Source organism: Abrus precatorius, unplaced genomic scaffold, assembly GCF_003935025.1.
Source record: "Abrus precatorius isolate BTA unplaced genomic scaffold, Abrus_2018 Scaffold11, whole genome shotgun sequence".
In the NCBI taxonomy this organism is placed as follows: Eukaryota; Viridiplantae; Streptophyta; class Magnoliopsida; order Fabales; family Fabaceae; genus Abrus; species Abrus precatorius.
Window position 1 is genome coordinate 14,737,986 of NW_020874303.1, and position 17,060 is coordinate 14,755,045.

General features: G+C 34.3%; 1 non-coding gene across 1 annotated transcript; it reads left to right on the forward strand.

Moving 5' to 3' along the window:
* The first annotated feature begins 520 nt into the window (after nucleotides 1-520).
* LOC113856756 lies at nucleotides 521-627 on the forward strand. The gene has a single exon (XR_003502989.1). It is a non-coding gene; the product is annotated as a small nucleolar RNA R71 (small nucleolar RNA).
* The last annotated feature ends 16,433 nt before the right edge of the window (nucleotides 628-17,060 follow it).

Below are 17,060 nucleotides of genomic sequence, written 5' to 3' on the forward strand. Positions count from 1 at the left end.
AAAGTTAGAATTCTTGGCAGAAAAATATTGATTATTCCAATTAGAATACTGCTAACTTCTATTATTCAAAAATTGAAATCTAGGAGGATATGAGGATTGTTCTCTCTGAAAATTGTTCATATAATTCAATTGTTCCTGTGGTTCACTTGTAGATGCCTCACATGCACCATTTGCATGGTTTCCTCCACAAAAATCACAGCTTAGCTGACTAGCAGGTATACTCCCTGCTTGAAGATTGCTAATTTGTTGAGTTAGGGCAGCTATTTGTTCTGAAAACATCTGATTTTGTAACTGGTTCTGTGCAAGAAAGGTTTCCAAAACCTTAGCTTCATAACCAGAGTTTCTTCCTTGATTTCTTGAGTTTGAATTTTGGTACATTAAAGATGTCATCATCTCAATAATCTTCTGGGCTTCTTCTAAAGACTTTATGTTTAAGGAACCTCCAGCAGCAGCATCAACCATTGTTCTTGTTGATGTGTTCATTCTATTGTAGAAAGTTTCCAATTGCATCCAATCTGGAATGCAATGATGTGGACATCTTCTCAGCAATTCTTTGTATCTTTCCCAAGCTTCATACAAGGATTCTCCTTCCTGCTACACAAAGGATGTAATTTCTCCTCTCATCTTAGCAGCTTTGGATGGAGGGAAGTATTTAGTTAGAAACTTATTCACAAGTTCTGTCTAAGTTGTTATGCTTCTTTGTGGTTGAGCTTGCAACCAGCATTTGGCTCTATCTCTCAAGGAAAAAGGAAATAATCTCAGTCTGATGGCTTCTTCACTAACCCCATTCATTCTTATGGTATCACATAGCTGCAAAAAGTTTGAAATATGTAGGTTAGGGTCATCAAAATTTCCACCAAAAAATTGACCCTATTGGACTAAGTGTAATAGGGCAGGTTTAATCTAGAAATGGTTGGCTTGGATAGTTGGCCTAATTATAGAAGAATTAAAACCTTGCATGTTAGGAATTGCATAGTTCCCTAATGTTCTAATCCTATCCTGTTCTGCCATCTCTATTTTTGGATTTGGTTGTCTCAAAGGTGTAGGTGTTCTTTTTACTCTAGGAGTGTTCTGAATTTCTAGAGAATAGACAACTTTTAATTCACTATCACTTCCTATGAATTTTTCTGCTCTAGCCTCTTTTCTTAATCGTCTTAAGGTTATGTCTATGTCAGGATCAAAGACCAAAGTTGATTTGTTTTTGTTTTTACCGCGCATATACAAATCAAAATGCAACAAAATTAAACTACAACTCAATATTCAGAAATGCACAACAAAGATTATGCAAAAAGATATCAACAAAAGCATATAAAATTCAAGTCTAGTAATTACAGAATTCAATAGAAAATGACGCAGAGAAATGAAAAATGAAATTATGCCGAAAAATGCAGAAAACAGCAGAAAATAGTGTAGAAAACTACACAAAATGCAGAAAAAAAATCATGTAGAAAAATTTAGAAGCAAAACAACAAAAATAAATGCTTAATCTAGCTACTTCTCTGCTACTAATGATATTGAAACACAAATTCTCTGGCAATGGCGCCAAAAACTTGTTGTTACAATCTCTAAACACTAGCAAGTGCACTAGGAATTGCAGCAAGTAATGAGTAATTCTTAAGATTAGAGTATTGTCTCCATAGGGAATTAGGAAATCAAATATCAATTCACAGAACAATGACTAGTTGAGCTATAAGAATTTGCAAGAGTTGTAACATTCAGAAAACAAGAAACAAGAACAATTAAAAGGTAAAGATCTTGCAGAAAAACAGAGTATGAATTTGATGTGGAGATTAGAAATGAAAGATAGTTAGGAATTTATTTCACAAGAATGTCAATATCAATTCAATTATGCTTTTGAACATTCAAGCAATTGGTTAATTGACAATCAGTTTCTCTTATTAATAGCCAAAGTTCAATCCCTTAAATCATTGACCCTAACAAGCAACTAAACCACCCTAATCCCTTAGGTGAAGTTCAATTTCAAGTTGCATTAAGACTTAGAACTGTAGGATTGCAGAATTAGGTTTCCTTATCCCTAAGAAATCCCTAATTCTGGTTGTTAGTTCAGATCAGAGAAGCAAACCCAACTTCCATTTGCAAATGTTCATCTTTGATTAATCATATGAATTTCCATTCAAAGATTACAATAATAGCAAAATTAACAACTCAATTAATCCAAGAACTCAAATTTCAAAAGCAAAAGTCAAATCAATACATCAATTCAAGATCCATAAACTCCTAACTATGAAGAATTAAGCAAACATTGTAACAGAGAAAGAGAAAGAAGGAGAAGAAGAGAAGAATTGCAGAGAAGCCATCTCCACGAGCTCCAATCCAATGCCTCTTCTTGGAGCTTCAAATTTGACCCCAATCCTCTCTCACTCTCTCTCAACGAGAATCTAACAAAAAAAATGGAAAATTAACAAAAGACCTCGAGTTCTGAGCTTAAAACAGGTATTTGTAGAAATCCCGATTATGTGCGTTATCACTCTTGCTGATAAGAGTGGCCACGCAGAAGCTCATGTAGTTTCTGGAAACTGGAACTATCACTTTCACTGCAAAAAGTTGTAATGCAGGAGGTCGAGTGGTTGCGCGTGATCACTTTCGAGAGCAAAAGTGACCATGCCCAGACTCCCTTGATACACTCTTCTCTGGAACATCCACTTTCACTGGTAAAAGTGGTGACGCAGAGCTTGCTAAAATTTTGCCTTATTTGGAACACTCACTTTCGCTGGTAAGAGTGACCACACAGAGCTCGCGATGTCTAAGATTTCTGAGAGACTCTCTAGAACACTCACTTTCACCAGCAAGAGTGTTAATGCAAAGCTCGCTGAAATTTTGCCTTATCTGGAACACTCACTTTCGCTAGTAAGAGTGACCACGCCCAGACTCCCTTTTTCTTTTAAGCTCTGGAATGTTCACTTTCACTGGTAAAAGTTTTAACTCCCAGTGTGTATTCCTCTTTGATGTCTAGAGTGATCACTTTCACTGACAATAGTGATCACGCCCAACTTGCATTCCGTTGTTTTGTGTTTTAGAGTCCATAATTGCTATTCTTCCTCTTCTTTTTCATTGATCTTCCATTTTCATGACTTTTGCTTAGATTATTCCTACAAAAACAAGATTAATTTCTTAAGATCTATGTAGAAATTCCACAAATACAAAAATAACTACATATTAAAAGAAAACTTTCAATCATTCTATTTTTCTGAATTTTTCTGCTTTTCTTATATATTTTCCTTATCAAATGGGTTAGAAATACACTAAAATATTAGTAAAAATATGGATTCATTAGGTTTTGAATAAGATGACCTTTTTTTTTCATTTTTCATTCTTATTACTTTTTCAATGTGAAAAAGTAAGAAGAATGAGAGGTGTTAAGTTTTTTATCATCCTGGCGCCGACCTATTTTTTTGTAGGACCTCCCCTACAGTATCGTCACCGCAGTAGAGTTTAACCACCAAGTTCAGGATGGATTGGTGTGGTTCTTCTACACCTAGGACACCAGAATATCGAACCATGAACAAAGAAAGGCATGAGATAAAAGCAAACATATTGGCTATTCAATGTGAGGCCCTAATTTTTGACTGGAGGGGACACCAAAGGCCTCTGTCTTTCCATCCCTTAGATAGATAGAGAAGGGGGCAGAGCTTTTGGTTCTTTCATGTTGTCAAAGAGTTGAACAATGAAAATAGATGGCGAGTGCTTGATCGAATTGATTGGATCATGTAGGAACAAGGTTCAAGTCTACTAGTCTGTTAGGATGCCTTAGCTGCATACATCACTGTACTTCCACTTGACACCTATTGTTAATGAGAAACGGCTCGTCTCACTATCTCGGCTGTGCTACCGGAGGCTCTGGGAAGTCGGAATAGGAGAGCACTCATCTTGGGGTGGGCTTACTACTTAGATGTTTTCAGCAGTTATCCGCTCCGTACTTGGCTACCCAGCGTTTACTGTGGGCACGATAACTGGCACACCAGAGGTGCGTCCTTCCCGGTCCTCTCATACTAGGGAAAGGTCCTGTCAATGCTCTAATGCCCACACCAGATATGGATTGAACTATCTCATGACATACTGAACCTAGCTCACGTACTGCTTTAATGGACGAATAGCTCAACCCTTGGAACATACTACAGCCCTAGGTGGCGAAGAGCCAACATCGAGGTGCCAAAACTTTTCGTCAATTGAATTAGTGGATCATCCAATTCTAAATGATAACAAAATGCATAGATTGTTAGAACGAGATCCATTAAGCATATACAAGTAGTATACCACATAATCACCTTATTTCCTGGGCGACATGGGGGTGAAAAAAAAAAAAGCTCCTATCAACTTGTTCCAACCTAGGATAATAAGCTCATGAGTTTAGTTTTACTTCACTGTCGAGAAACGAACGAAGACTTCTTTCTCCAAATTTAACTCAGACATAACGTGCTTCTTTTTGACAGAATTTGTTTCTTCGTCTTTACAAAAAAACAAAAAAAGGAGTAATTAATTGTGACACGTTCACTAAAAAAATTCCTTTTGTAGCAAATCATTTATTAAGAATAATAAATAAGCTTAATGGAAAAGGAGAAAAAGAAGTAATAATAACTTGGTCCAGAACATCTACCATTATACCCACAATGATTGGCCATACCATTGCTATCCATAATGGAAAAGAACATTTACCTATTTATATAACAGATCATATGATAGGTCATAAATTGGGAGAATTTTCACCTACTCTAAACTTCCGAGGACATACAAAAAATGATAATAGCATTTCATCCAAAAGGAATAGTTCCTTAAATTCTATGAATTTTTTTAGAATAGTCTTTTCTTGAATTAGATTTCTGATGCAATCAAAAATTTCTTTTCCTTTTTTATTCTTTCTTTTTTAGTTTAATGTAAGGTAAAGGTTCTGACGAAAAAAGAAAAAAACAAGAGGGATCCCTATTAAGAATGCTCCTTTGCTTTTACTTTTTTAAATAGTCTTAATATTTATAAATATTAATACATATATCCATTTTGGATTTACTTCAACATTCTTTAGTATTTTTTATTTCAACATAAGAAATTTAAGAAAAGAGTAATAATGAAAGGGTAGAAATTGAAGTATATGTAATATCAGAATAATGGTATAAATGGGATTTATTTTTTTTATATGCCTTAAAAAACCCAAAAATGAAAGTGGAATTTCAATTCGTTTCCATTTTTATATTTATATTCGAATTTTGATTCTATCTGTTTGTTTTGTTGCAAATTCATAGTTGAGTATAAAATCATATTTTATTTATTCTTCTTTTCATAATAGGTATTTCATACACAAGGTTAGGTAAAATTTCATGTAATTTAGTAAAAAGAAAAAGAACAGAAATTCCATTTTTGCTAAATCTATTTATGTGATTTGATAAAGAATGACATCAAATCGTGGGATATTTTTCTATAAAATTCATGGGGAAATTGAAAATGGTTGAGGTGGAAATGAGGGACTATCTGCACTACCCGGGTTGAATCAGATACAATTTGAAGGATTTTGTAGGTTCATTGATCGGGGGTTAACAGAAGAACTTTTTAAGTTTCCAAAAATTGAGGATATAGTTAACGGTGAGGTTATCATTATCCTTTTTATGGTGACGAATCTTGTATGTGTTCCTAAGAAAAGGGATTTGTCCATTTTCGGGGTCTCGAAGGGGCATGGAAACACATAAGAACTCTTGAATTGAAATGGAAAAATATATGTAACTCCAGTTACTTCAGAAATGGTAAGATCTTTGGCGAAAGAACGCAAGAGAAGGGGTTGATCCGTATCATCTTGACTTGGTTCTAATTTCTCTATTTTTTTAAGAAAATTGAGTCGGGTTCTTCTCCTACCCGTATCGAATAGAACATGTTGAGCCAAATCTTCTTCATGGAAAACCTGCTTTATTTAGATCGGGAAAATCGTACGATTTTATGAAATCATGTGCTATTGCTCGAATCCGTAGTCAATCCTATTTCCGATAGGAGCAATTGACAATTGAATCCAATTTTTCCCATAATTTTGTATTCGTAATAGTGTGAAAAGAAAAGAAGGCCCGACTCTAAGTTGTATAAGAATAGTGGCATTGAGTTTCTTGACCTTTTGCCTTAGGATTAGTTAGTTCTATTTCTCGATGGAGGTAAGGGAAGGGGTATAACTTAATGGTAGAGTGTAACCTTGACGTGGTGGAAGTCATCAATCCGAGCCTGATTATTCCTAAACCCAATGGGAGTTTTTCTATTTTGATGCCGTGATCGAATGATAATTGAAAATGGATAAGAGGCTCATGGGATTGACACGAGGAGGGCTATATTTTTGGGAGCGAACTCCAGGCGAATATGAAGCGCATGAATACAAGTTATGCCTTGGAATGAAAGAGAATTCTGAATTAGCTTTGTCTATGAACAAGGAAGCTATAAGTAATGCAACTAGAAATCTCATGGAGAGTTCGATCCTGGCTCACGATGAACGCTGGCGGCATGCCTTACACATGCAAGTCGGACGGGAAGTTGTGTTTCCAGTGGCAGACGGGTGAGTAACGCGTAAGAACCTACCTTTAGGAGGAGAACAACAACTGGAAATGGCTGCTAATACCCCGTAGGCTAAGGAGCAAAAGGAGGAATATGCCCAAGGAGGGGCTCGCGTCTGATTAGCTAGTTGGTGAGGCAATAGCTTACCAAGGCGATGATCAGTAACTGGTCCGAGAGGATGATCAGCCACACTGGGACTGAGACACGGCCCAGACTCCTACAGGAGGCAGCAGTGGGGAATTTTCCGCAATGGGCGAAACCTTACGGAGCAATGCTGCGTGGAGGTAGAAGGTCCACCGATCATGAACTTCTTTTCCCGGAGAAGAAGCAATGACGATATCTGGGGAATAAGCATCAGCTAACTCTGTGCCAGCAACCGCGGTAAGACCGAGAATGCAAGCGTTATCTAGAATAATTGGGCGTAAAGCGTCTGTAGATGGATTTTTAAGTTCGCCGTCAAATCTCAGGGCTCAACCTTGGACAGGCGGTGGAAACTACTAAGCTGGAGTACGGTAGGGGCAGAGGGAATTTCTGATTGAGCGGTGAAATGCGCAGAGATCGAAAGAACACCAACGGTGAAAGCACTCTGTTGGGCCGACACTGACATTGAGAGACGAAAGCTAGGGGAGCGAATAGATTAGATACTCCAATAGTCCTAGCCGTAAACGATGGATACTAGGCACTGTGCGTATCAACCCGTGCAATGTTGTAGCTAGCGCGTTAAGTATCCTGCCTGGGGAGTATGTTCGCAAGAATGAAACTCAAAGGAATTGATGGGGGCCTGCACAAGCGGTGGAGCATGTGGTTTAATTCGATGCAAAGCGAAGAACCTTACCAGGGCTTGACATCCCGCGAATCCTCTTGAAAGAGAGGGGTGCCTTCGAGAATGCGAACACAGGTGGTGCATAGCTGTCGTCAGCTCGTGCCGTAAGGTGTTGGGTTAAGTCCCGCAACGAGCGCAACCCTCGTGTTTAGTTGCCAACGTTGAGTTTGGAACCCTAAGCAAACTGCCGGTGATAAGCCAAAGGAAAGTGAGGATGACGTCAAGTCATCATGCCCCTTATGCCTTGGGCGACACACGTGCTACAATGGTTGGGACAAAGGATCGCAATCCCGTGAGGGTGAGCTAACTCTAAAAATCAATATACTTCTAATGACGAATCGGGATCACCTAGGATAGAAATAAAGCATTGGGTCAAACTCTTCTTTGGTGTCAAAGTAATAGCTATGAATAGTCATCGACTCCACAATTTTGCAAAGAAATAGCCTGTTTGTTTCTCAAGAAGAGATGGGAAACATGATCAATATCAAATCGTGCATTTATCCATATGTTCATATTTCAAAATAATGTGTATTCACACAATATTTTAGAAGCATACTAAGTTGTATTTTTCTTATTTCTAATTATTTTGTAAAATTTACTTTTAGAGTAAAAATATTTAAAGATGTTCAATGTTATACTAGCATATGAGAAATATCAAGATTGTGTTTGCTCATTATTGAGTTTGATTTAAACAATATCCATTGATAAATGATAGTCTTTTAATTGAAAGTATGTGTGTTCTACACATTGCTAGTAGATAGACTTCATCTATTAAGGAGTGGATACTCCATTAGAATGAGAGTCAACCACTTTCTGACCTAAGAGGAAACATACTTCTAGTGTTAGAATTTGGGGAACTTCTTTAAATAAATAAATAAATAAATAAGTCTTTTCACCACCAATTTCTATCATTTTTGTAAAGAAAAAAAATTAATTTCAAGTCTTGCATCCTTACATAGCACATCCCTAATTGCACATTATGAATGAGTTTGAATACCACAACCAAGAATGAAGAGGGATATCAACCAACCGAAGGGAAAAATGACCAAGATTTTAGAGACACGATGATCTCTAAAGAAAGAGAGCAAATTGGTTCTTTTTAAATATCCCTCCAATGTCTGTTTAGCTTTACTTCATTACCTATATTACCATTTTTGCACCATAATAGACCTTTGCAATAAATCAGATATCCTATTGAGACTTTTTTTCCAGACATAGGATATCATTTTGGTTTATAATCTCACAATAGTTATTAACTTTTTAAACAATAACTCACCAACCAAACCCAGTCCACCCATAAGATTTATCCTCTATTACCACTCCATTTCACCATATGTCCTTTCCTTCAATACCATCCCATAATTTTAAGAAACTGCATACTCATGGAGACTTATCAATAGCAGATAGTATAAAAAAAAATTCTCTTTATATCTCATTCCTACCAAATTGCATGAATATTTCAACATAAAGCTACATCGAAAGTAATGATGAAGAACAATAGAGGTTGACCAAATTGGATAATATAAAAGTTGTGATTGGAAGGTCTTTGAAGTAATGTATTTGACACTTTTTCAAAGAATTTGAGCTGAGTCCCAAATGGAATGTCTATGCCCCAAGGAAGACATTTTTCTATTCTTGTTTGCCAAATAAAAGTCAAAATTTGAGAAACCATCAATCTTCCTTTGATTTTTAATTCAAGCTCAAAATAATTTTGCAATGATTCCTCGTTTTGGAATTTGAACTAACATGTTTCCTTTTTGTATGAATGTTAAAATACATTTTGAACTTTATTTCCATACCCATTTTTTTGCAGTTTTAAGTTCACTCTGTCCATAATTTTTATCTCATGACATATTTCAACACCCTTCATTCATCCTCCTTTTTCTAAGTCCAAACAATGCATCATACCAAGTAACTTTGACTGTCTCATTATTTAAGCGAATGAGAAAAATACACGTATTTGGAGCTTTCACTTGATATATGAATATTAGTGTAATGAACGATCATTGAGATTGGATTGCAAATACCAATTGGGGTAATTATTTTGGGAGAAAGAAAGAGGTTTAAATTAAAGAAGAGTAAGTTCAATGGTATCGTACTCTTGTACACGTATAACTGGGGCAACTTTGTATAGAATCAAAATAACTTTTTCCAAGAAAGATAAAATCTTGTTATAAAGAGTACAAACGAAAACAAAGTTTGAAAATGAAGAATGTGATCATACTCATGAATTAGACTCCACTTGGACATCAAAGGTTGAATACATTATGCCAAAAGGACTTCCTGATGAGACTTTACTTCTCGCAGATATGATGGTTGAGATTTCTATAAAAAGAAAATAAAGAAGCAAGAAAAAAAAAGAAAAAGAAAAAAAGAGATGGATGGGCAAAAGAAAAAAAAATTGATTGTTAGATTTGAAAAATAACAATAAAAAAGAAAAAGAAAAAAGGTTTCATGAAATAAAATAAAAAAAAGTTACTGAATAGGATCATAAATGCGAATGAAAAAAAAAAAGAAAAAAAAAAGATGTTTGCTAGGTTGAAAACTTAAAGAGCAACATAGGCAAAAGTTAGGGCAAAAGGAAAAAAAAAAAGAGATTTAATTGCTAGATTTGAAAATACTAAAAACAATGCGAATGAAAAGTATGATAGAAGCTTAAGTTGGATCAATTGATGTGTTGAAATCCTTAAACTGGGACAATTGGCATGATATACTCAAACAGGGCAATTGATAAGTTTCAAACCCTAAATTGGAGTAAATGGTATTCCAAGCTTTTTAAACTGGGGCAATTAATGATTTTGAGATGAAAAAAATGAAATAACATGAATCCAAACTGGGGCAAAAAAGAGCTAATTGAAATGCAAGACTTCAAACTAGGATAATTTATAAGGCTTCAAGGTTGGTTAACCTACTCCTAAGCTTGTTAATAAGTGATCAATGTTACTGACATGTGCTACTAGCATTGTTCAAAAAAACATTACTCCAGCATCATTGTAATCATTCATCTTGATTTCATCCACTTCAAACTATATGCATTTCATTCTCACCTACCATACATTACCCTATTTGCAATGTATTTCATTTCTTTTAAATAAATTGTTAATTTTTGTTGTTCTACAATTAATTCACTTTGCATTTTGATGAACATATATTGAAGGGAAACATGTATAAAAGAAAAAAAACATTACAATTATTTTGATTTGCTTGAGCCATAGAAAGTTCATTGAATTATTGATAAATATAACATGACAAGATAGGCATACCATCATTTCATCTCACATAATATTAGCAAAAGCTAATTTGAAAGCACATTGGCCAAGCATTTAGTCACAAGTCAAGCAAAAAATCATGAGTCCTTACTCATATTTGATTTATAAGGAGCGTAACTTTGTAAGGATGATAAGCTTTAAACTATTAGAAAATGAAAATAACTTGTTTTGCATCATTTTTTAACATCATCTTGATTGTTCATATTTGATTCATAGGGTGCGTGACTTTGTAAAGATAAAAAATTTCAAACTATTTCAAAATAAAAAAAATTTGTTAATATCATTTTGCATCCTTTTTACATTTTACATCATCTTGACATCTTTTAACATTGACATTGTCATGCATCAATTAACTCAGCTAGAATTGTCTTTCATATTGCTTAGATGATCTTGATCTCTTAGCTACCTATAGTTCTAGCTTCATTGTTATGCTTGCTGCATATGATAAACATTCATTTCATAAACTCACACTTGTTGCACATCATAAGATTTCTTGTCATTCAAGTCCTTGTGCCTACTTCCGATCAAACACACCAATGACTCCTAGTTCAAAGATCGTACTACTAGTTGCATCTCATAAGCCTTTGTACATGTTGTTCAAGTCCTTGTGTCCACTTCCTATTAAGGACACCGTTTACCCCTGGTTTAAAGACCGTCTTATTTGTTTCATCTCATAACTCTTTTTTTAACTGTTGAAAGGTCTTTGTGTCTACGTCATTCTATAGCACATTGTGCTTATTACTTCTTAATGGCTTATGCACTTGCCACACCTCAAGCCTTACACTTCTTATCTCATAACATGTTATCTTTCATAGGTTGTCATGCTTTCTTAATCTTAAAGCTTTGGTGCTTGCTTCTTCTCATAAGTTCTTGTGCATTCTTTATCTTATAGACTTCTATACCTGCATACCTCATAGGTCCCATAGTTATCCCGTTTCGTAGGTCCATGTATCTATCTCATCTTGTGAACTCTAATGTCAACTAATCTCAAGCTATGGTTCTTGCTTCTTCTTATAGGTACTTATGAATTCTTTATTTCATAGACTTCAGTACATACCCATCTCATAGGTTCCAAGGCTATCTCATTTCATGGACCCATGTGCCTATCTTATCTAGTGAGCTGTGACGTAAACTAATCTCAAGCTCTTATACTTGCTTCTTCACATGAGTTCTTATATATTCTTTATCTCACATACTTTTGTACCTACCCATTGTATAGGTCCCACGGCTATCTCATTTCACAGGCCCATGAGCCTATCTCATCTTATGAGCTTTGATGTTAACTAATCTCAAGCTCTTATGCTTACTTCTTCACATAGGTTCTTGTGCATTTTTATTTCACAGATTTCTGTACATACCTATTTCATAAATCCCATGAATCTCTCATTTCATAGGTCCATGTATCTATCTCATCTTGTGAGCTCTGATGTCAACTAATCTCAAGCTTTTGTACTTGCTTCTTCTTATAGGTTCTTGTGCATTCTTCATTCCAAAGACTTTTGTACATACCTATTTCATAGATCTCATGACTATCTCACTTCATGAGTCCATGTATCTGTCTCATCTTATTAGCTATGATGACAACTAATCTCAAATTTTTGTACTTGTTTCTTCTCATAGGTTCTTGTGCGTTCTTCATCTTACAGATTTTTGTATATACCCATCTCATTGATCCCATGGTTATCGCATTTCACAGGTCCATATATCTATCTCATCTTATGAGCACTGTGTCAACTAATTTCAAGCTATGGTTCTTGTGCATTCTTTATTTCACAACTTCGGTATATACCCATCTCATAGGTCCCAAGGCTATCTCATTTCACAGGCCCACATGCCTATCTCATATTAGGAGCTCTAAGTTAACTAATCTCCAACTCTGGTGCTTACTTCTTCTCATAAACTCTTGTGCACTCTTCATCTCACATATTTCTACACATAACTCTTGTGCATTCTTCATCTCACATATTTTTATACATACCTATCTCATAGGTCTTATAGCTATCTCATTTCACAGGCCCATGTGCCTATCTCATCTAATGAGTTCTGATGTCAACTAATCTTAAAGTTCTTATGCTTGCTTCTTCATATAGGTTCTTGTACATTCTTTGTCTCACAGGCTTCTATACCTACTCATCTCATAGGCCCTATGGCTATCTCATTTTACAGGCCAATATGTTGATATCATCTTGTAAGCTCTGATGTTAGCTAATTTCGAAGCCCTTATGCTTGCTTCATCTCATAGGTTCTCATGCCTTCTTTATCTCACAAGCTTTTGTACGAACACATTTTATAAAATTTCATGGTTTCTACTCTCATAAGTCCATAACTTGTCTTGTAGGCCCTTTTGCACATACATAGGACCCATGCCTAATTAGGCTTCCATGCGTATGCACTCCTAAGATTGCACACCTCATAGGTTAGCGTGCTTGTTCTAATAGTTTTTGTACTTACACCACTTGATGTGCCTCACATCTACTCACCTCATAGGCCGTTATACCTATTACGTCTCATAAGATATCGTGCTTTCTTCATAGACCTTCATGCTCACTACAATTCATAAGCTTATGCACATACTTACCTTATAGCTTCCTGCTTGTTGTACCTCATAAGCCATCATGCCTGCACTTGTTTACCTAAGAGGACTGCATACCTATATCATCTCATAGACTCTAACTTCAAGACTTCATGCTTACTTTAATCCATAGGTCTCTAGACCTTCTCCATCTTACAAACTTTATGCTTCTATATAGACTTCATAGGTTCTCGTGCATTCTTAATCTAATAGGTCTATATGTTCGTGGCATCTCATAGAATCTTATCTACCCACCTTATAGGCTTTCATGTGTTGTACCTCACAGGTTAGCACGCTTGTTCTTATAGGCCTCCCTCACTTACCAACTAATTCCTCACGTAAGTTCATATCATAGGTTTCTACTTATTTTCTTAATCTTATAGCTCTCTATGCTCGTGGCCTCTGACAGACTTCTAACTACCCACTTTATAGGCTTTCATGCTTGTTGCTTTCAAAAATCTATCTCTTGTCTATTATGAAAGACTTCGTGCCTACATAGGTTTTATGGTTATGCACTCCTAAGCTTGTTGTACCTCATAAGTTAGCGTGTCTATTCTTACGCACTTACCAACTAAGCCCTCGTGCAAGTTCATCTTATAAGTCTCTACGTGCACTTCATCTCCAAGGTCTTAGTGCCTATTTTAATCTTAGGCCTAATGCCTATTTTATCTTGCGGCTTTTGTGTTAGCTCATTTTAAAAGTTGTAGTGCCTATCCATCTTACAAGTACCCGTGTTCATACATCCTTAAGGCCTAAGCTAACACATGTGCTTATTCATAAGCTTTGTGTATTTTGTGCATCATAGAATGTTGTGCTTGTTGCATCTCACAAGTCTCATGCTTCACATTTCAGAGGCACTCATACCAGTTTTTCTTAAAGGCCCACGTGCTCATTCCATCACTCATGCCTCTTATATCTCATAAACCTTCACTCCCATTATAGTTGAATTCTGCAAGGCTTTCCGTTATCTCACATGTCTATGTTCTATTCTCATCTTATGCTATACATGTTTGACTCATCTTATAAGCCTCATACCTGCCTTATTTTATAGGTCTTGTGCTTATTCATCTCATACGCTTACATGCCTAGTATGCCTTATGGACCTTTGTTCCTACTCTTTTTCCAAAGCTCTCGTGCCTTTCCTCATACCAAAAGTTAAAGTTTGAAATCTTATCGACCCTTTTACTTCTTAACAATGTCTGGAATCTGATCGGCCCCACCTCCACTTTCATCAAAAGTCCAAAACTTGACTAGTACCCTTACTTTCAATAAAAGTCCAGAACTTGACTGACACCTTTACTTTTATCAAAAGTCCAGAGTCTAACTGGCACCTTTACTTTTATCAAAAGTCCAGAACTTGACTGGCACATTTACAGTCCAAATTCTAGAGCTTGACTGAAACCTTTACATTTTCCTTAAGTTCCGAATCTGACTGGCACCTTTACATTTTCCCAAAAGTCTAGAATCTAACTCGCATCTTTATATTATTTCAAAAAGTCCAGAATCTGACTAGCACCTATTCATCTTCCCAAAGTCCAGAATCTATTTGGCACCTTTTACATTTTCACAAAACTTGACTAGTGTACAATGCTTGTGTTACACAAGACCACAAATAAAACTAATTCACTTCTTTACCTATTTCGTACTAATAATATGAAAAATTTTATTATTCATATTATTTAGTAAAAAATGATTAAATAGGGGCAACTATGAATACCCAATTTTATCCTCATCCCTTTCAAAAATAAATTTTAAAATTAAAAATTAATTATAATGATTCGATTTTGTAGGAGATTAAGAAAATAGATACAAAGCTAATTTACAATTCAAATTCAAATTTTCAATTTTTAAATGTAAAATCAGATTTAGAAGTGGTCAAAATAGTTTATATATTTTTAGGAGAATAGATGAGAAAGAAAAAAAAAACTGATTATTGGTCATCAGAAAATAAGGAAGCCTTTATTAAAATAAATATATAAATAATTAGGATCTAGGATTTTAGAAAATGCCTATAAATAGGAAGCTTAGGTGTTCAGAGAGGGGGATGACTTTTTAATACAGAAACAAAAAAGAGAGAATCAAGACCTCTTTGAGAGAGTGAGAGAGAGAAAAAAAGAGAGAGAGAGAATTGAACCTCTTTAAGAGAGAATTCTAGAGAGAGTGGAGGAAACAAAGAGCAAAACAAGGAGAGGGGATCAAAGAAAGCTAGCTGACAGCATCAAAAATCCTAAAGCACATATTGAGACCAATAATAGAGAACAAATCGAAGGAGGGATCCAATCGTAGGGAGAAAAAGAAAAACTTTCATTCAGTGTTCTCTTTTTTATTCCTTAGTTTGTTTATCATCATCCCTTTATCTAGTAAAGATTCTCCGTCTTTGTTCGTTTTCCATCCTCCCTTTATCTAATAAAGATTCTTCTTCTTTGTTTGTTTCTCATCCTCCCTATATTTATTGAGGATTCTCCTTCTTTATTTATTTATTTTGTACATTCTTCTCTTCTCTTTCATGATCTAACACTTTTTGCAAGTGTAATAATAAATAAACAAATAAATAAATGAAAAGAGAAAATTCAATAAAATTTCCTTTCTAAAAAAAATTTATAAATTTTTCTAACCCTAAATTTCTTCTCCCTCAGTCAAACCCTAAAAAATAAAATTCAAATCCATGAAAATTTCTTTCTTTTTAACTTCAAGTATTCCCTTTTTTGCAAACCCTGAGAAAAACTTTTTCTAACTCTAATTTTTTTTTGCAAATCCTAAAAATAATATTTTTTTAACCCCAAAATCATTCAATTTTTTGCAAGCTCTAAAATAAACTATTTTTTCAACCCTAACAATTTTGCACATTATAAAAAATTTAATTTTTTCAAATCTTAAAAAAAATTCTTTTCATAAATTCTAAAAATCCTAATTTCTTTGCAAATCCTAACCTAAAAAAAACTGAATTCCTAAATCAAATAAGAGTTATTTTCTTATCATTTTTGTTTGTCCTTGTATTTGTTTATTTATTCTATATGTCTCTTATTTGTTCCTTTTTGCATGCAAAATCCCATATTAATAGGTATATCAATTTTTGGTTATCTAAAAAAAAGTGTCTTTTGAATTCACGCAACAGCTAAGCAATTTTGATAGAGTGGAAGATTCACCTTTAACGTTGCTTGAATCGTAAGGGTTTATTGAGTAGTCATGTGCTAAATTGAACCATGTGTAAGAATGGATTTACTTTAAAAAAATAATAAAGGAAAATCAAGTTTTTCAAAAACAAAAAAAAAAGAATAAAATCTTTGAACTTACTCAATTTTCAAAAAAGAACTCCATAATAGCTTTGATTCTTCCGTTGTATATGGATGATGCGTAAAAGTGAGAACCTGACCCGTCAAGTCCAAAAATTTTTTAAATTTTTTTTAGGTTCAAAATATTTTTAAAATTATTATAAATAAGAAGTAATTTTAAACATATTTTCTTTATAAAAAATAAAAAATGAAAATTTTATTTTATTTCATAAAAATAAAAATATAAAGTGCCAAGATAAGTTCTCTTTTTTAAAATATATTCCTTTAATACAAAAATGAAAAAAACAATAATATTTTTATAAATAATTTATTTCTTTAATTCAAATGATTTTTTTATTGTGTTTTCTTTTTGTAAAAAATAAAATTAAAATCTCTTAAAAATTGTAAAAATTTGAAATAAATCTAAAAAGTAATAATAAAAAACAAATTTGAAAATAGTAAAAAGTATAAATTGTTTTCTTTTAAAAGTGAAATAAATATATTTAAAGTTAAAATAATTTTTGCACAATTAATTAGTAAGTAACCATTTTAATCAACGAACATCGTAGGGTACTAATATCTTCCTT